Source organism: Gadus macrocephalus, chromosome 14 (genome assembly GCF_031168955.1).
Source record: "Gadus macrocephalus chromosome 14, ASM3116895v1".
Lineage (NCBI taxonomy): Eukaryota > Metazoa > Chordata > Actinopteri > Gadiformes > Gadidae > Gadus > Gadus macrocephalus.
The window spans coordinates 7,775,096-7,795,682 of record NC_082395.1 but is presented as its reverse complement, the minus strand read 5'-3'; the positions used below and the strand labels follow the sequence as shown (position 1 = coordinate 7,795,682).

At 47.5% G+C, this 20,587-nt stretch overlaps 2 long non-coding RNA genes across 3 annotated transcripts; both read right to left on the bottom strand.

The window, feature by feature from the left end:
• Positions 1–2,883: 2,883 nt before the first annotated feature.
• On the bottom strand, positions 2,884–4,637 carry LOC132472494 (uncharacterized). Its single transcript, XR_009529088.1, has 4 exons — positions 4,215–4,637; positions 3,869–4,010; positions 3,522–3,552; positions 2,884–3,449 (listed from the first exon to the last, which is right to left on the bottom strand). It is a non-coding gene; the product is annotated as an uncharacterized LOC132472494 (long non-coding RNA).
• Positions 4,638–6,769: 2,132 nt separating this feature from the next.
• On the bottom strand, positions 6,770–9,394 carry LOC132472150 (uncharacterized). Of its 2 annotated transcripts, none has more exons than XR_009529025.1 (5): positions 8,826–9,394; positions 8,205–8,256; positions 7,820–7,903; positions 7,541–7,666; positions 6,770–6,819 (listed from the first exon to the last, which is right to left on the bottom strand). It is a non-coding gene; the product is annotated as an uncharacterized LOC132472150 (long non-coding RNA). The 2 variants fall into 2 exon arrangements; XR_009529024.1 differs by having other exon boundaries at positions 6,772–6,813.
• Positions 9,395–20,587: the final 11,193 nt, after the last annotated feature.

Genomic DNA, 20,587 nt, shown 5'->3' with positions numbered 1-20,587 from the left:
TAAGTTATTTTCCCCAAATGGCGATACCACCAGTTCCTGGCTGCGCTCTTTGATTTTCTCGTTGATCAGATTGACCTCCAGGTTGGCCGCCTCCAGGCACACCGACTCCAGGCCCGCCGTTGCCTCCAGGTTGGCCACCGCCTCCAGGCCCTTCGCCCCCTCCAGGCCGGCCGCCGCCAGGTGGACGCCACCTCCAGGCCCTCCAGGATGGTCTCCACAATCCGCCTCCAGGACCTCCAGGTAGTCCGCCTCCAGGATGGCCGCTGCAGCCGCCTCCAGGCCCACCGACTCCAGGACCTCCAGGTTGGCCTCCGCCTCCAGGCCCGCCGTTGCCTCCAGGACCTCCGCCGTCTCCAGGCCTTCCAGGTTGGCCGCCTCCAGGCCCTTCTGAAACGTGAGACACAAGTTCCAGTTGCACACTGGAAAATGTCTCCCCTTTCATGATGCACTGAAGAGTTTAACTTTACTGGATGAGGAGCCCCCACCTGGCCCTCCATACCGCCCCTTCCAGGTTGGACGCCTCCAGAACCTCCAGGCCACCGCAGCCTCCAGGCTGGCCTCTGCCTCCAGGACCTCCGCCTCAGTCCTTCTGAAAGGCGAATGACACGTTCCATTTGCACACTGCACATTTCGCCCCGTACATGATGCAGATAATCACTCCTCTGCTTTAGCTCCCACAGATCTCACTGATGCCATACTGTGCAGCCTTGAGTAGGGTATTATTTAACCCAACAGCCAGCCACACACACCTAGCCTACATCCTGGAGCTGGTCCTAGTGGCCGAGAATGCATCTGACATTTTTCAGAACACTTCAGAGTTGCTGTGGCTGCATGTCAAAGGTTTAATTCTAAACAATAAACCAAGCCTGGAAAAAATGTGCAGCTGTGCAGTTCCGTGTCTCACCGTTCTGCATCCCTTGGGCTGCACGGCTCCCGGCCTTCCCTCCATCTGCAGTGATCTTCATCCCCAGTGACTCCTTCAATCCTGCTGGAGCAAACACTCAGTTACCATTTGGAGATAACCCAGCTACTGGAGATACTCACTACCTAGTGTATCACTAAGTGATACAAACCAGTTCAGTGTTTCCCCCAGACAATGGCTTAGTCAAGGTGGTCAAGGAGCAGGGGGGGGGGGGGGGTCTTCGGTGAGGGTTTCAGTTCGCAAAAATATATACAACCACCTGAGGCCGCTTTTTCAATTCCATTCAAAAAGCTTTATGCCACGACTATTGTTTTGAACATTATTAACGACGAATTATTTATCTTTATTATTTCTACTTGAGGAAAGTATGTTTTCTTTCCATACGAAAGTTTTGCACTTTGTTATTGCAATTATTATTTTTTTTACATTGGTAGTCAAGGCGGGGCCCTACAGTTAAGGCGGCCTTAACCATACAGTGCTGGGGGAAACACTGCCGTTACTTGGCTTAAACATTAAAGTTAGAAATAAGTTATTTTCCCCAAATGGCGATACCACCAGTTCCTGGCTGCGCTCTTTGATTTTCTCGTTGATCAGATTGACCTCCAGGTTGGCCGCCTCCAGGCACACCGACTCCAGGCCCGCCGTTGCCTCCAGGTTGGCCACCGCCTCCAGGCCCTTCGCCCCCTCCAGGCCGGCCGCCGCCAGGTGGACGCCACCTCCAGGCCCTCCAGGATGGTCTCCACAATCCGCCTCCAGGACCTCCAGGTAGTCCGCCTCCAGGATGGCCGCTGCAGCCGCCTCCAGGCCCACCGACTCCAGGACCTCCAGGTTGGCCTCCGCCTCCAGGCCCGCCGTTGCCTCCAGGACCTCCGCCGTCTCCAGGCCTTCCAGGTTGGCCGCCTCCAGGCCCTTCTGAAACGTGAGACACAAGTTCCAGTTGCACACTGGAAAATTTCTCCCCTTTCATGATGCACTGAAGAGTTTAACTTTACTGGATGAGGAGCCCCCACCTGGCCCTCCATACCGCCCCTTCCAGGTTGGACGCCTCCAGAACCTCCAGGCCACCGCAGCCTCCAGGCTGGCCTCTGCCTCCAGGACCTCCGCCTCAGTCCTTCTGAAAGGCGAATGACACGTTCCATTTGCACACTGCACATTTCGCCCCGTACATGATGCAGATAATCACTCCTCTGCTTTAGCTCCCACAGATCTCACTGATGCCATACTGTGCAGCCTTGAGTAGGGTATTATTTAACCCAACAGCCAGCCACACACACCTAGCCTACATCCTGGAGCTGGTCCTAGTGGCCGAGAATGCATCTGACATTTTTCAGAACACTTCAGAGTTGCTGTGGCTGCATGTCAAAGGTTTAATTCTAAACAATAAACCAAGCCTGGAAAAAATGTGCAGCTGTGCAGTTCCGTGTCTCACCGTTCTGCATCCCTTGGGCTGCACGGCTCCCGGCCTTCCCTCCATCTGCAGTGATCTTCATCCCCAGTGACTCCTTCAATCCTGCTGGAGCAAACACTCAGTTACCATTTGGAGATAACCCAGCTATCCTAGTGTACTCACTACCTAGTGTATCACTAAGTGATACAAACCAGTTCAGTGTTTCCCCCAGACAATGGCTTAGTCAAGGTGGTCAAGGAGCAGGGGGGGGGGGGGGTCTTCGGTGAGGGTTTCAGTTCGCAAAAATATATACAACCACCTGAGGCCGCTTTTTCAATTCCATTCAAAAAGCTTTATGCCACGACTATTGTTTTGAACATTATTAACGACGAATTATTTATCTTTATTATTTCTACTTGAGGAAAGTATGTTTTCTTTCCATACGAAAGTTTTGCACTTTGTTATTGCATAATTATACTTTTTTTTTACATTGGTAGTCAAGGCGGGGCCCTACAGTTAAGGCGGCCATAACCATACAGTGCTGGGGGAAACACTGCCGTTACTTGGCTTAAACATTAAAGTTAGAAATAAGTTATTTTCCCCAAATGGCGATACCACCAGTTCCTGGCTGCGCTCTTTGATTTCCTCGTTGATCAGATTGACCTCCAGGTTGGCCGCCTCCAGGCACACCGACTCCAGTCCCGCCGTTGCCTCCAGGTTGGCCACCGCCTCCAGGCCCTTCGCCCCCTACAGGCCTTCCAGGCCGGCCGACGCCAGGTGGACGCCACCTCCAGCCCCTCCAGGATGGTCTCCACAATCCGCCTCCAGGACCTCCAGGTAGTCCGCCTCCAGGATGGCCGCTGCAGCTGCCTCCAGGCCCACCGACTCCAGGACCTCCAGGTTGGCCTCCGCCTCCAGTCCCGCCGTTGCCTCCAGGACCTCCGCCGTCTCCAGGCCTCCCAGGTTGGCCACCTCCAGGCCCTTCTGAAACGTGAGACACAAGTTCCAGTTGCATACTGGAACATTTCTCCCCTTTCATGATGCACTGAAGAAGAGTTTAACTTTACTGGATGAGGAGCCCCCACCTGGCCCTCCATGCCGCCACTTCCAGGTTGGACGCCTCCAGGACCTCCAGGCCACCTCCGCCTCCAGGACGGCCTCCGCCTCCAGGACGACCTCCGCCTCCAGGACGACCTCCGCCTCCAGGACGACCTCCGCCTCCAGGACCTCCGCCTCAGTCCTTCTGAAAGGCGAATGACGCGTTCCATTTGCACACTGCACATTTCTCCCCGTACATGATGCAGATAATCAACTCCTCTGCTTTAGCTCCCACAGATCTCACTGATGCCATACTGTGCAGCCTTGAGTAGGGTATTATTTAACCCAACAGCCAGCCACACACACCTAGCCTACATCCTGGAGCTGGTCCTAGTGGCCGAGAATGCATCTGACATTTTTCATAACACTTCAGAGTTGCTGTGGCTGCATGTCAAAGGTTTAATTCTAAACAATAAACCAAGCCTGGAAAAAATGTGCAGCTGTGCAGTTCCGTGTCTCACCGTTCTGCATCCCTTGGGCTGCACGGCTCCCGGCCTTCCCTCCATCTGCAGCGAGCGCCTCCAGACGACCGCCACGGACCTCACGGCGAGCACCTCCAGACGACCGCCACGGACCTCACGGCGAGCACCGCCATCACCTCTACTGAAACAAGATACAATCTATTTCAACACTGGAGATTTTTTCTCCTCGCTCACTCAGATGTCAGTAGCTTATCTTCTCCCATACAGGGAGTTCTTGAGAAGTATCATTTCCTATAAACTCCAGTGATGGCTGAATTCCATTTTTTTCTGAACCGTTTGACCACGCCATGGAGGAGTTTATAGGATGTGCAGTTCCACGGCTCACCCGTCTGTTCCTGTAGGACTGAACGGCTCCTGGCCACCATCCACCTGCAGCTCCCAGCTCCAGACCCTCTGTTGAAGCCTCTGGGAGTACAATCCGCTCCTGAAAAAAAAAAAAACACTGTTCATAAATCATTTGGTACTCTGCAATCCTTGGAAATATTATGAAGCATGAGCTCGAATATAGAAAATGTTCAAATCCTGTATAATGATTAATTGTTGTACAAATGTGTATAGTTCCATTGATTACTTTTTTACTTCTATAACACATTTAATGAATAGTGGGAAACTACACAAGAAAAGTAAATGAATGCGGTTTTAACGGTTATATTAGTAAAGCAAGTCTTACCCAAAAAGTCAATAAATGGTGACCACATTTTATTATTATTATTATTATTAACTATTTAGTGCTTCACTAAATTCCTATAGCAAGTGGTTGTGTAAAACACTAGTAAATCCTAAACTAAGTCATAAAATCACAATGAAGCGCTTTACCCAAACAAATTAGCAATTCATTATCTCAACTAAAACAACAATAGGTCTACTTTGAGAGTGAATAACAGTATCAAAACAGGCACCATCAAAATGGCCTACATTTAAACAACACTTTATCTGTCCTACATTATACATTGCTGTTCCAAGTGATATAAATGTGCTGGTTGTATAAAACACTAGTTAATCGTAAACTACGTCATAAAATCACACTGAAGCGCTTTGTGGCCACATACCTAGTTCAGGCGTTCTCACGGCGACGTAGGGCAGCAGGCGTCTTACGCCCGTGCCCACTACCTCCGTCCGTTGACTGATCCCCATTGACTTTGAATGGGGACGGACGCGCAATGCATTGTGGATCTGTCCGTTCCGTTGGAGCCTTCGGCTCAGTCAAGAAGTTGAACAATTTTCGACTTTTTCGGCAGCGACGGATCCGTCATCCAATCAGATCGCGTATGCAAATTTAAGCACTGTGACGCGACTCGGGCTCTGACGATACTGGAAAGCGGGAAAGCGGGTCATCTTGCATCGCAACAAGCAGGAAGTAGCGGGAAGAACCCGGCGAAGCGATTTGATTGGCTGACGGATGCCTCTGCAAAGACTACTCCCCCATCAGTCAGCCACGCCTTCCCAGGTCCGTTGACTGACGGAGGTAGTGGGCACGGGGCGTTAGTGGCGACGAACTTATCCACACGTCGAGAGTAGACGTACATTTTGTCTGAATTTCCTTCTGTACGTCGCCGTGACACCGCCGCCGGTGGACGGATCTTCCATGCCGCCGCCGTGACGTCGCTGCTGGTCTCTGTCTGCAGTCCCAATCAATCCCATTCAAAATTTCACACGTTCCCACGGCGACGTAGGGCAGGCTGCTCCTTCGCCTCTTCCAGGGAATCCTTAGGTTTGGCACTATCCACTCGCCATATGCTTCCCGCCGCCTCGGCCAATAGTATCAGAGAATGTCTAATATGAGGGTAGAGGGGGGGGGGTCAAGGTGAGGGTAGAGGGGGGGGGGGGGGGTCGAGGTGAGGGTAAAGGGGGGGGGTCAAGGTGAGGGTAGAGGGGGGGGGGGGTCAAGGTGAGGGTAGAGGGGGGGGTCAAGGTGAGGGTAGAGGGGGGGGGGTCAAGGTGAGGGTAGAGGGGGGGGGGGTCAAGGTGAGGGTAGAGGGGGGGGGGGGGTCAAGGTGAGGGTAGAGGGGGGGTCAATGTGAGGGTAGGTCAAGGTGAGGGTAGAGGGGGGGGGTCAAGGTGAGGGTAGAGGGGGGGGGTCAAGGTGAGGGTAGAGGGGGGGTCAAGGTGAGGGTAGAGGGGGGGGGGGGTCAAGGTGAGGGTAGAGGGGGGGGGGTAGGGTAGATGTGTATAGGTTAACTCATTATGGTCAGTATTAAACATCACATAATGCACAACATGCAGAAAAAGCCACACAACCAGGTAGAATTTGTTATAGACGATTTTATATAAACACCATGAGTATACATTTTATAAAATCGTTTGCACATTGAAACATTTTGGGAAGCGTTTTGTCCAATGTCCGAACCCATTTTGATCACAAAGCGTATATCGTGAATCCAGCGCAGCCATCTGTCCCTAACTCTGTCCCTAACACTGAACCCCGACGCCTTGAAGGACAAGGAACCCTCCCACCGTGGGGAGGAAGGAACCCTCGATGGAACACGCTAGGTGCATCCAAACGTGCAACAGATGGTGAGAATGTCACGTTGCGTGAGTGTGGAGGAGATGAATCCACAGGCCAAAGTCCTGTTGTGTGAGTGTGGAGTAGATTAATCCACAGGCCAAAGTCTTGTTGTGTGAGTGTGGAGTAGATGAATCCACAGGCCAAGGTCACGTTGTGTGAGTGAAGGAGATGAATCCACAGGCCAGCGATGAGTGGCGGTTGTTGATCACTGAAATGTGGACAGAGGAAAACAGCATATTGTTCAGTTGACTGTCTAGATAGTGTCACATTATCAAAAGGTTATTACACCTGTAGTCAATGAACACGATATCCATGTCATCTTCAGCAGTGGGCTACTGACCTAAGGGACTCCAGCTGGTCAGAGATACAGGCTTGACGCAGCTCAGGTGTGTGTCCCAGACTGGACACAGCATTTCAACTGCACCTTACAAAGACGGATGATATGAATACAAAAGGACACAACGATTCAGTTATCTGGCAGACCGTCCGAGCCAAAGAGTCTTGTGCCGTGTTCCAATACCCGTACTTCCATGAGTATACTTAAAGGAAGTACACTATCTGCACTATCCGTACTCACTTGAGTACGCTAATTTTTTAGATGCGAGTGCTGTTCCAAATCGAGTACTCTGTGGTGCACTTACCGGAAATGACGATCACGACTGCCGCCGTGGCTCCTCCCCCGCAATAAACATCCCGCTTTGAACGGTGAACTCTTTACGCCTAGCAGCTATAAAAAGCTATAAAAACTATAAAAACTACAAAATGACTATTAATGCAGGCTATGTGGAAAATGCGCCGACATTGGCTCAGCCTGGCTCCGCCTCTTCCGCTACGTAGCTAAGATGGCTGCCGTTGAGTACGGGGAGTGTCCTTCGATCCACACTTCACGATTAGCCCGTTTTGAGTACGGCATCCGGGTCCTTGAAGTATACTTCTTTTCGTCGGATCTGAATTGGAACGTACTGTGTACTCAAATTTTGGCTAGTAAGTGCGGACAGTACGGGTATTGGAACACGGCACCAGTGAATTCAGAAGTGCGCCATGCCATGTAGTCTGAGAACTCAGGGGTGGAACCCAGCACCATTTGATGGAGAGCCCAACACCCCATCCTACCCCGTTTAGAGTTCCATCAGCAACAGACTCACCTTCCAGATGCATGGCTCCTTCAGCTCTCTCCTCAGTGGATATCCCCTTGGAGTCGGGTGTCACTCGCCCCACCCTGACGTCCTTCACCAGGCAGGTCCTCCATCACCTCCCTATGCCCCGCCTTCCTGTTTGGGGACAAACGGGGCCGTTTGGCCTCAATGTCTGGGCACAATCAAAGTGGTAGTTTGATGGTCTGACATCAGTGGTAGTTTGCTATAATGTCTGGTAGTAAACTGTTGTTTCCCAGTACAAGTCATGTTTAGTTCATGCAAACATACCAGTACTACTTGTTGGCAGGCAGACTCATGGTTCTCCAGGTGCACGGCTCCTCCATCAGCTCTCCTCAGGCAAGGACTCCTGGTCTGTGTAAACAGTGGTGGTAGTTGAGCAATTGGGGGGGGGGGGGTATTCTTGTGACGCCCAGTTTAAACCAAAGCCCTGGCTGGAGTGTTAATGTGGGCATTGAATATGATTTGTTTTATTCTTTCCAACTTGCATAGAAACTAAAGCAAATGCAAAGCAGCTATAGTTTGTAATCTTTTAAGTCAGAACACTGAAATATTCTAGTTGATGAAAATGCTGTTCAGTTCCATAAATAATTGAATCACTTAGTTCTGATGGTCACATGACTGAACACAATGATGACCCACAGCTGTCCTTTACCTTCCAGAGACCTCTGCAGTCGCATCGTAGCGATCGTAAATCCGAGCGGATCCTGGTGGGTCAGCGATACAATCAGGATATGAAAAAAAAAAACATTCTCACACCTCAGTAGACAGTTTTTCTTCATTTTAAAAGGGGACATTATACCACCAGGTGTGAGTGTGATTAGCCTTACAAGCCGTTTCCAAAATCTGACACATATTACATCACTACTGGGCGTGTATACCTAGATCTGTGCTGGATAGATGAGCAACGTTTACTTCGGTCCACTGGGTAGGCTGGTAGAATGATCTGTACAGCACAGATCTAGGTGGACACGCCCACTAGTGATGTCATATGGGGCAGATTTTCAAAACCGCATGTTAGGCTAATCACACTCACACCTGGTGGTATAATACGTCCCCTTTACAGAATAACAACTTTCAGAACTCATGTGAGAAATCAGACGCTGCAGCCTCACATTGTGAGTGAATAAATCCTGTTCACTCACAGCTCCATTAACCCAGCGACTTTTTTCTCAAAATCAAAACGATGGCTGAAGAGACCGATGTACGGCTGGTGGAGTGGCTAGTCTAGCAGCCTACTCCTTCACATTGAGGTGGCAGTGTAAGGTATAATCACCTCAGGGTCGGCTGTCCTTGCCCCCCCACCGAGGGACGTCCTTCACCAGCGGGTCCTCAGCACGGCTCCATCACCACCCCTCCATCACAGAGTCCTGGTCTGGAGCAAAAAGCAGGGAATTTGCCTCATGTCCACCATGTTCAGTTCATGCAAACCAGTGCAAACCAGTACCACCTGTTGGCAGGTAGATTCATGGTCGTCCTCCAGATGCAGTTCCTCCATCAGCCAAGGGCATTGGGTCTGTAACAAACAGGGGTGGTAGTTGAGCAGTGGGTGGGATTATTCTTTGGACGCCTCTTTTAAACCATTCTGAACCAAAGTACTGGCTTTTGGTGTAAAATGTAGAGGAATAGAAGACACTGCAAGTTAAAAAAATAAATAAGAACCATGCACACACTTGAAAATGTGTTATGCAGGAGAATGGTAGAACATTCTGTGAATTCAACAGCACACATTTGAAATTTGACTGTTAACATTATTCAAACAGTCTTCTGCCTCAGCTGAAACTCAATATTTAAAACAAACGATAAAACTTGTAGAATTCTTGTACCAGTAGCGTAGACTCTAGCCTTCACATTGAGGGGTTAGAGTTAGAGCCCGACCGATATATCGGCAGGCCGATATTATCGGCCGATATTAGGCATTTTTCAAACTATTCGGTATCGGCATTATAATGGCCGATAAATGAATATAAAAAAATAAATAAGATCATCGGTGTTGTTCATAGCTGTGTTCGAAATCATTCCCTATCACGGATATAGTGCACTATATAGGGTGCTCGCCATTTTGCAGTGGTGTTCGAATTCTCAGTGGTTAATTTCATGCACTAAAATTTGAGTGTACATACGATGTTCCCTACTTGTTACTCCGTATACCACAATGCAATGCGGTAGTGTTCTTCCGGAGGAGAAGAAGAAGCTGAATAACCGCGAAAACTAATACATTTAATGATGGAGTCTCCGGCTTTCGTTTAGAGATGTCAACAATTTAATTGGGAGTTAACATAGAAAATGTAATATTCAAAATTAATAAAAAAAGCTTGATCAAGGAAATGTTGCATTCAACATCAATACAAGCTCCAGCTTTCCTCGGGATTGCCCGGTTTGTTAACATGATGTGGGAGCATCTGTCTGCGTCACACAAATACCCGGCGCATTTACTGACGCAAATGACGCTTAGAAATGTTCAGCGTAGTGTCCGAATTCTCGTTTGTTTGTTCCCTATATAGTGCACTATATCATAAACACTATATAGGGAATAGTGAGGGAGTGAATAGGGAATGCTTTCCAATACAGCTCATGTGTGCAAGTGTGTTCATGGTAAGTTGGCAACTGTCACAAGACATACATTGCTTGAATAACAATTAAAAGAACATCCCCATCAATTCTCTAAAGTCGATAAGCATGACTTAATTCATGACTACCATGTCCAGTTTTGCTGTTGTTACGTGTTAGTTGAGAGTGAAAAGGATTTAAAGGATAACTACAAATAACCAATGTTAGGGAAATCTGTTTGTTTTGTTGCGCGTTTCTGGATTTTTTTTTTATATATATATCGGCATATCGGATTTTTTAATCACAAAATATTCGTATCGGTATCGGCCTTAAAAATCCTATATCGGTCGGGCTCTAGTTAGAGTCTCAATAAAACTTCACCGATGGCTCCATTAAGCCAAGGACGGTTTTCTCTAAATCTGCCATATTAGATGACGGCTGAAGTAACCGATTTTAGAACAGAAACTGTTCAGTAGCAGTGAGAGTGATAATCAATCTAGAGACTGGCTGCATTCACCCCGACATCATTCTTAAGGCAGAGCCTCCGTCCACCATGGCTCCGTCGGCTCTCGTCCACCATGGCTCCGTCGGCTCTCCTCCATCAGCCCTCCTCCTCAACCAACGCGTCCTGACCTAACAAACGGCAGTAGTTGGGTCCAAAATCAGCCATATTAGATGACGGCTGAAGAAACCGATTTTAGAACAGAAACCGTTCAGTAGCAGTGAGAGTGATAATCAATTGAGAGATTGGCTGCATTCACCCCGACATCATTCTTAAGGCAGGACCTCCACCACGGCTCCTCCGTCGGCTCTCGTCCACCATGGCTCCGTCGGCTCCGTCGGCTCTCGTCCACCATGGCTCCGTCGGCTCTCGTCCACCATGGCTCCATCGGCTCTCGTCCACCATGGCTCCGTCGGCTCTCGTCCACCATGGCTCCGTCGGCTCTCCTCCATCAGCCCTCCTCCTCCACCAACGCGTCCTGACCTAACATGAAACGGCAGTAGTTGGGTCCAAAATCTGGTAACAAAGCCGGGGAGGTCAAACCTGCACACCCTTGCTTTTGTAAAAGGGAAAAAATATCTAACTTCAAGTTTACAAGTTGACTCGTTGAGAAATGTATAAACTACTACTGTCAGAATGAAAATCTGAGAAAGATAATAAAAAATAATCAGCCTCAACAATTAGTTTCAGAGCGGCTTGGAGATGGTACCCTGGTCCACCCTGCTGCCCCATTACTGGTCCAGGTAGTGGGTTTACCCTCTGGTCCCCAGCCTCAGGTCCAACCAGCTGTGTTGTACAATATTTAACTAAACCTTGGGAGACGACGTGCCATTTCTAAACTGCTGTAAATTAGCTTTATTAATCAACTACATTTACATTGAGGGCATTTAGCAGATGCTTTTAACCAAAGCGATGAGTACATTTTTCAGAAAGAGAAGCAATAAACTAGACACAGGTTGGACGTCTTCAGGAAGCGGACTCCCAAAGACTAAATCAAGGTACTGAACCATCATAATCAAGCACATTAACATCCAATATTCATCCTTTTAACGCAAAAATCAACATTGATCGAAAGCCACTTACACCGATAGAGCCTGGTTCAACTGCTCGGCCACATCTCCTCCCACCGACCACGCTGCAGAGATCACTGAGAAGATCATAATGTTATAAAAGATTGGTAAATACTGTGGGAATCAATGTGAAAGCTTCAATATCAAACACTCACATGTGCGGTTGGATTGACATCTTCTGCATCATACAGGATCAGGACTGCAAGGCCTGGAGTTTCCCCCCCGTCTGTTAGCACAACATTCATCCATTTAAAAACACCACGACGTGCTTTACATCACTGCCTCACCAATAATAAACTGAACATCAATATAAGAGTTCTTGGTCACCACGTATCTTAGTTGCCTTGTGCTTAGTTTGATTTATTCAAAAGTCAAAGGTTTATGGTAGCATTTGCGCAACAATTAACTTTACTTTTCTAAACAGCTATACCATTTGATAATACGTGAATAAGCACACTTACATTTAACCCTTCCTTTTGTTTCTGAAGTCTAGCAGAAACTATATTGAGCAGATCACAGCCCAGATATTTAGAACACTAGCAATATCAATAGTAATTTAGATAGTAAAATGATACTTAGCCACATTCAGCTGCTGGGTTGTTGAACTAAAAAGCCGTAGTATGTAAATGCCGTCGTCTCCATCTTTTACGCGACCCGATAAATGTATGCGCAGAAAATCGAGAGTAGATTGTAGAGCGCAGTTATCAAAGTAGTTTGCGGTATTTTGTGGGATAATTAAAAATATATATATTTTAAGAGTGCCCTTCCTAATTTCTAGTGCATAAGGATTTACCAATAATCGCAGATGGTTACCTATAGAAATGGGGCACTGCCAGATTACCTTAATTGGGTACGCTCATTAGTTATGAGGTTTACGCAAATGCCAATATTGATCGTACTGCCAGACGCCATAATAAGGTGTGGATGACATAACGCAATTGCCAATCCTGATCGTACTGCCAGACGCCATAATAAGGTGTGGATGACGTAACGCAATTGCCAATCCTGTTCGTACTGCCAGTTATCCTCCACCACACAGTACTGCAGCATTAGAGCTTCACAGACTGCACAAAACTAACTACCAACCTCTACAGAAACCCCAAGCCCCGTCATACTGGAATCGTAACGTTCCAGTACGAACCATCCCTAAGTAACGTAACCAGCACCTCACCTTGAGCTGAACGACGATGAAGATCTTGTGGTCGTCTCATTGCAAAATACAGCCAACAGACTTACCTTGAGGCGATCTGGTAGTTTGTTGCTGTTGGTTTATGTACAAAACATTTTGACTAAACATTTCAGTTACCCCATTTAACTAATTATCTACCAATTAACAATGCTTGCCAGTGTACAAAAAAAGCTACCTAATCTGTCTTTTGGCTACTTCAGTGTTTCCCATACATAGACCATTGTGTGGCGCGGCGCCACAGAATCAACATCGAGTGCCACGAATTGATTCTGTCTTTTTTTTTTTTTTATTATTATTATTATTATTATTTATTTTTTTTATAACGCGATTTGGAAATCAAAAAATCGTTCCGTCCATTCATCTCTGCATAGCACTCGTTCCCCCTGTCATTCTCACACACACACACACACACACACACACACACACGGAGCGAGAACGACGATGCTAACACATGAACCCACCGATGTCACCCGTCGCTTAGCAACCGGACACGCTGGGGTTGTTAAGTTACCGACTACTGAAACTACTACGGAGTGATAATAACAAAGACGTGAATCAGGCAATAAATCCAATTTCCTTGACAGCGGTAAGGTTCGGTGTGCATTAAAGTACAGACGGAGTGGACCAATTGCGAACTACTGCAGCTGCTCCAAGTTAAACCCCAAACTAATCGGAATAAGTATTAATAGCGGACTACACCACCTATTCTATTCCGCATAGAATTCTATTCCAAACCGATTGAGGCGTATATATGATACTTTTCTATTCCGATTGAGCTGTTCTTCCACATCTATGCAAATCAGATGTGTCCGCATGTAAACGCGGAGTTACATGCACACTCACTGACGGCCGCGTCGCCGTGTCGCAGACGTCAGTGAGTGCGCCGCCGCCCCACCGCCGCGCCCCCCCCGCACCACACATTGGTCCTTGGTCTGTGGGAAACACTGTACTTCCTCGCTTCACATCGCATGAGCATTGTCATATTGATCCGGGTGTGGTCTGAGTGGCCAGAGATGCATGTTAGGATACTGTGCTGTCTGAAGTCTACTGTTCTGTAGACGTGCCCCCCTCCGGAGAAACTGTGTTCAAAAGGGCTGTTGCATCAGTTACATGACCTGGAACATCCGTCAAGACTGTGACAGGGACTCCCCAAGGAGAGACGCCATGGGTAGGATGCGAGGGCTCTTTCTCAGCGACTAGAATACACCACAGCGCCTACGGGAGGGAACCATTGCACACATTTCAATATTCCTCTTCATAGATCTTGAAGCCCCAGCGAGGATTTCTTTTCCTCCTCAGCTGAAGAAGAGCTTGGTTACAGCATGAAGAGAACCCTAGTTGGGATGTTACCAAGATGGTTTCTGATTCAAAGGGGGACCCAACTCCCAGGTCCAGCTAGCATCGACAAATGCATTGCAATTCAGCCCAAGAAAAACTTGCATCCCAGCACAGGAGTCCAGAAGATACAATCCACAGGGCCTGCCAGCCAACTATCATGTCGGGGCTAGAAAGGGCAGCCACGTCGCAGTCTTTCAAGCTTGAAGGACCATTTCCTAAAATGTTGTGATGTATAATAAGTGCGTCTCCCCATGTCATCACGCTCACACATGGTATGCCTCGTCACCCTGATCACGCCCGGATGAAGAACCCCAGGCCAGGTAGAACCCCGACTACATGAACAACCGAACCAGGTAGAACCCTGACCACATGAACAACCAGGCCAGGCAGAACCCTGACCACATGAAGAACCAGGCCAGGCAGAACCCTGACCACATGAACAACCAGGCCAGGTAGAACCCTGACCACATGAACAACCAGGCCAGTAAGAACCCTGACCACATGAACAACCAGGCCAGGTAGAACCCTGACCACATGAACAACCAGGCCAGGCAGAACCCTGACCGCATGAACAACCAGGCCAGGTAGAACCCTGACCGCATGAACAACCAGGCCAGTCAGAACCCTGACCGCATGAACAACCAGGCCAGGTAGAACCCTGACCGCATGAACAACCAGGCCAGGTAGAACCCTGACCGCATGAACAACCAGGCCAGGTAAAACCCTGACCACATGAACAACCAGGCAAGGTAGAACCCTCGCCATGCCCACCTGAAGAGCCACAGGCAGTCCAGTTGTTTTCCTTCAGACTCAAACTCTTCCGCTTTGATGAGCCTGAGAACAGGGACGGGATTTGATGGAAGTGGTGAGAAGGTCATCTGATTAGGTCACCCCAGTGGTGGGATGGTAGGTATCGGACATCCCAGTAGCTGGTAGGTATCGGACATCCCAGTAGCTGGTAGGTTTCAGACATCCCAGTAGCTGGTAGGTTTCAGACATCCCAGTAGCTGGTAGGTTTCAGACATCCCAGTAGCTGGTAGGTTTCAGACATCCCAGTAGCTGGTAGGTTTCAGACATCCCAGTAGCTGGTAGGTTTCAGACATCCCAGTAGCTGGTAGGTTTCAGACATCCCAGTAGCTGGTAGGTTTCAGACATCCCAGTAGCTGGTAGGTTTCAGACATCCCAGTAGCTGGTAGGTTTCAGACATCCCAGTAGTTGGTAGGTTTCAGACATCCCAGTAGTTGGTAGGTTTCAGACGTCCCAGTAGTTGGTAGGTATCGGACGTCCCAGTAGTAGGTATCGGACGTCCCAGTGGTTGGTAGGTCTTTACAGTAGGATTCTCCTCATCCCATATGAACAGCAGGCCGATGAGCCCTCTGCTGGCTCAGATGCAAGCCTTTCTCAGGCTGAACTGCAGAGTAATGGAGGAGGCCAGCTGGTCCTGGAAGTTCGGTCCTCTTAAATCAGAACCTATCGCGGTAAGATCCCACCAAGGACCCTTTTCGTGACTGCAGCTGTGCTCTACTCCAGCTGCGGAGGTAGAGAAACCGTAGCTACGGCTTCAAGATGTATGGTGGGCAACGTTGAAAGGTGCTCCATGGTTCTCTAGCGAAGGACCGAGGTGGTGTTCGAGGTGGTCGTTGAGGAAGAGCCCTCACATCTCATCCCCGGGCGTTTCTCCTTTAGGTGAGAGCCTGTCACCATCTTGAATGACATCCCAGTTCATGTAAATGACTTCACAACCACCTCTTAGACACATGCCTTCACCTGAAGGGGGCAAGTCTACAGAGCTGGAGGCTTCAGACAGCGCAGAACCCTAGCATGCATCTCTGATCACTCAATCTGAACCCTCATCAGTACGGTAACTCATGTGACGTGATGCAAAGTTCAGGAAGTAGTGGCGAAGCATGTCGAAAGAAAATCTAGACAAAACCTTGGAGTATGTTTTGGCTGCACTCTGAAACCCTATGTTACTATTCTCACAATTCACTTGGAACCTATACTACAACCCTTCTAACACAGCATTGACACATGTTCAAACTAAACAGGTAATTAGCCCAAGTACCAACAAAAAACATTATTTAAATCATTCACCTTTCCACCTCAGCCAACGAGGAGGCCAAAACAATGCCCCAGTATACAGAGGAAATATAAGGACTTACAGTTCGCAGTTTCTTCTTCATGGTTCAGTTTTGATACTCACAGAATCACTTTCTCCTCCTTGACCTGTGAAGTAACGGAACGAGCAGATTCGTTTTAGTGCTCAAACCACACCACTGAGGCAAAGTTGATTCAAGCTAACTTAATTTGAATTAATCATGCATTCCTTTCCCCAAATATTGGCACCAATCTTCTCCAAACGACAGTCCTTTAACCTGTAGAAACTTCATTAAAACTTGATACTAATCTTTTTTTTTTACTTTATTTTGGCAGTTGTGTATAGTTTAGCTGCATCTAGACTAATATACTTTAAAGAAATACATCAAATTCTTAAGGGTTTTAACTTTTAATTTGTTTTTAAAAGGCAAAAATCCACCTAATAAAACGATCAATGGCTTAATAAAAAAACATGATTTGGCAAACGCATCAGACTCTATAGACGTCTTAAATCAGCCCACACAACTAGCACATTGAATCCACATTTTACCACACCACCTGAATAAATAAATAAATGGGACTGGGGTTCGATTCCCAGTCTATAAGCGCTTTACCCAAACAAATTAGCAATTCATTATCTCAACTAAAACAACAATAGGTCTACTTTGAGAGTGAATAACCGTATCAAAACAGGCACCATCAAAATGGCCTACTTTTAAACAACAGTTTATCTGTCCTACATTATACATTGCTGTTCCAAGTGATATAAATGTGCTGGTTGTAAAACACTAGTTAATCGTAAACTACGTCATAAAATCACACTGAAGCGCTTTGTGGCCACATACCTAGTTCAGGCGTTCTCACGGCGACGTAGGGCAGCAGGCGTCTTAGTGGCGACGAACTTATCCACACGTCGAGAGTAGACGTACATTTTGTCTGAATTTCCTTATGTACGTCGCCGTGACACCGCCGCCGGTGGACGGATCTTCTATGCCGCCGCCGTGACGTCGCTGCTGGTCTCTCGTCTGCAGTCCCAATCAATCCCATTCAAAATTTCACACGTTCCCACGGCGACGTAGGGTAGGCTGCTCCTTCGCCTCTTCCAGGGAATCCTTAGGTTTGGCACTATATTCACTCGCCATAGGCACGAGGCGTTTTATTTTCGTGTATTATTTAAATGAATACAATTTATTTATTTATAAAAACAAGATCTGGTCTTCAAATCTTTTTTCCAAATATAGGTCGTCTTACAATGGGGTTTGTGTTTATATTCGGACCAATACGGTACAGCGGGCGCTCACATGACGTTAAGCATTTCCTGGTGCATAATGTGACGCTTCAGAACCTAAAATCCCGTTTCTCCCCGTTGACACGACAACACATAACCGGCGTTTTCAGAAAATCTCCACTTTGGCCGGAGTTTTTAGAAATAATCGTTTTCTGTGATAAAACAGGGCCTCAGACAGCACCCCCAGCACCCCTACTTCCCGCGGTACTGCGCGCACGCCCCGTGCCCACTACCTCCGTCAGTTGACCGTTGCCCATTGACTTTGAATGGGGACGGACGCGCAATGCATTGTGGATCCGTCCGTTCAGTTGGAGCGTTCGTCACCGTCAGAAAGTTGAAAAATGTTCAACTTTTTCGGCAGCGAAGGTTCCGTCATCCAATCAGATCGCGTATGCAAATTTAAGCACTGTGACGCGACTCGGGCTGTGACGATACTGGAAAGCGGGAAAGCGGGTCATCTTGCCTCGCAACAAGCAGGAAGAAGCGGGAAGAACCCGGCGAACCGATTTGATTGGCTGACGGATGCATCTGCAAAGACTACTCCCCCATCCGTCAGCCACGCCTTCCCACGTCCGTTGACTGACGGTGCAGTGGGCACGAGGCGTCACAGTGCTTAAATTTGCATACGCGATCTGGTTGGATGACGGATCCGTCGCTGCCGAAAAAGTTGAAAATTTTTCAACTTCTTGACTGAGCCGAAGGCTCCAACTGAACGGACGGATCCACAATGCATTGCGCCTCCGTCCCCATTAAAGTCAATGGGGATCACGCAACGGACGGAGGTAGTGGGCACGGGGCGTTAGTGGCGACGAACTTATCCAGACGTCGAGAGTAGACGTACTCTCGACGTCTACTCTCTACTCTCGTCAAAAAGAACACCACCATTATTTCGGACGTAGGCCTACTAGCCCACACCAGCGCTCGGCGGCACGCCGAGCCACTAGGCTTCACGCCACTGTTCTATTCCCTAGCGTCGCCACTCCTGAAAAAGCGCTTTCTTAAAGCTGTTTGGTCCATCTCGGCTTGACAGCTTGTGATGTAAACAATTTTAGTCTCTGCTATTTCTGATGAAATGTTTCAAGCTAACCACAGTTATGAATGGTTTCTTCAACCACATAATGGACAACACCATATAAGGTTGTAATGATTTTATAGATAAGATAAGACTACAAACATGGCCACTTTGCCAAGACAGACCAAAGGTTTACCTGGGTAAATTAGAACATGTAGGCGTGGCTTAATTACCGTTCCGCCCACTCCCGATATAACTGTTTGTTTACCTGTGTTCGAGAGATGCTTCATGAACCACCACCAGAAAGCAAGCCCGTTTACCGTGTCTCTGTTAGAATAAACCACGTGTTGATTTTCTACCACTCTTCGAGTCATACCTGCACGAGACGACCATACCACAAAGGATCTAAATAGTTTTTCATCATTTGATAAATAAAATGTAGGCCTAAAAATCCAAATCCTGGAGAAAGAAGTGTGGGACCTGCCTAAAATAGACTATAGCTGTGTTCGAAATCGTTCCCTATACACTCGTTCCCTGTTCCCTATATAGTGTACATGATATAGTGCACTATATAGGGAACGAGAATTCGGACACTACGCTGAACATTTCTAAACGTCATTTGCTTCAGTAAATGCGCCGGGTATTTGTGTGACGCAGACAGATGCTCCCACATCATGTAAACAAACCAGGCACTCATGGAAAGCTGGAAGTTGTATTGATGTTGAATGTTACATTTCCTTGTTCAAGTATTGTTTTTATTAATTTTGAATGTCAAATATTCTATGTTAAATCCCAAATAAATTGTTGACATTTCTAAACGAAAGCCGGAGACTCCATCATTAAATGTATTAGTTTTCGCGGTTATTCAGCTTCTTCTTCTCCTCCTGTCTGTCTGTCTGTCTGTCTGTCTGTCTGTCTGTCTGTGTATAATGCTGTGAAAAGCGAGGGTCGCATTTCCCCAGATCCTACCATTTAACCCCGTTTACCTGTGCATACATACATAGCACCACACTACAAACAACAACCATGCAAGTTGCAATACAGTTTAATCCACTTCATTTATTTCCACAACATGATACATAATTCACACAGTTAACCATACATTAATTTGTCTGTCACAACACAACGCTCACAATTCCACTACCCTTCTTCCTGTCCGTCCGGCAAACTGGTCCATGGGGAACGCGTTCCAGATGATCGATGGCGATTATGTTTAGCAAACTCAATGTTCTTTGGGGCTATGAATTTCTTTAAAACTAAATCACAATTAAGTTGTACTATGCCAAGCCAATAAGATACAAAAGTTTCGGTTCAAAATAAAGACCCGCATAAACAGACACAACAGATGAGAGAATTATTTATAAAAGTTTCTGTGCACTGACTTTTGACTTTTGCATCCTTCACCCAAAAGGGGCAAAATAACAACGCTGTGACCGAAACATAATCCCGGGGGCGGTGTGGTTGTTGGATAATCAGAAGCGAAGGAAGTAGAGTCATTTGGTCTGTACATGATGGAGAGACCAATGGGTCCGGGTTAAAGCCCCGTTACATTTATGGGTTATCCAGCTGTGACTTTGTGATACATTAAGCCTGTGAAGCCCTGCTGTCACCCCGTCTACCGAGCCAGATCGCGGGCTTGGGGGGCGCCAGTCCCAAAGACGGCATGGCTGATTGAACCTGTCTGCTTGGAGAGGAACAGGGTTCTCAGGGCATTGGGAAAGAAGTACAAGTTTGGTAGCTTTGCATCAGCGGATCTTTTTGAGATGAAACAGAGACATTATTCGAAAAGTTCATTTCATGAGGGGTGGTGGTGTGGAAGTTAGTAGGAAAGACAGACAATGTTAAGGCTTGCAGGTGCGTGAGTGTGAGTGTGTTTGAGTCTTTGTGTGTGTGGGTGAGAGGGTGTGGGTGTGGGTGTAAGTTTGTGTGTGTGTCAAGTCAAGTGTGCGTGTTTTGGCAATTATAAGTTTGACTGAAGTTAATAAAAATGCA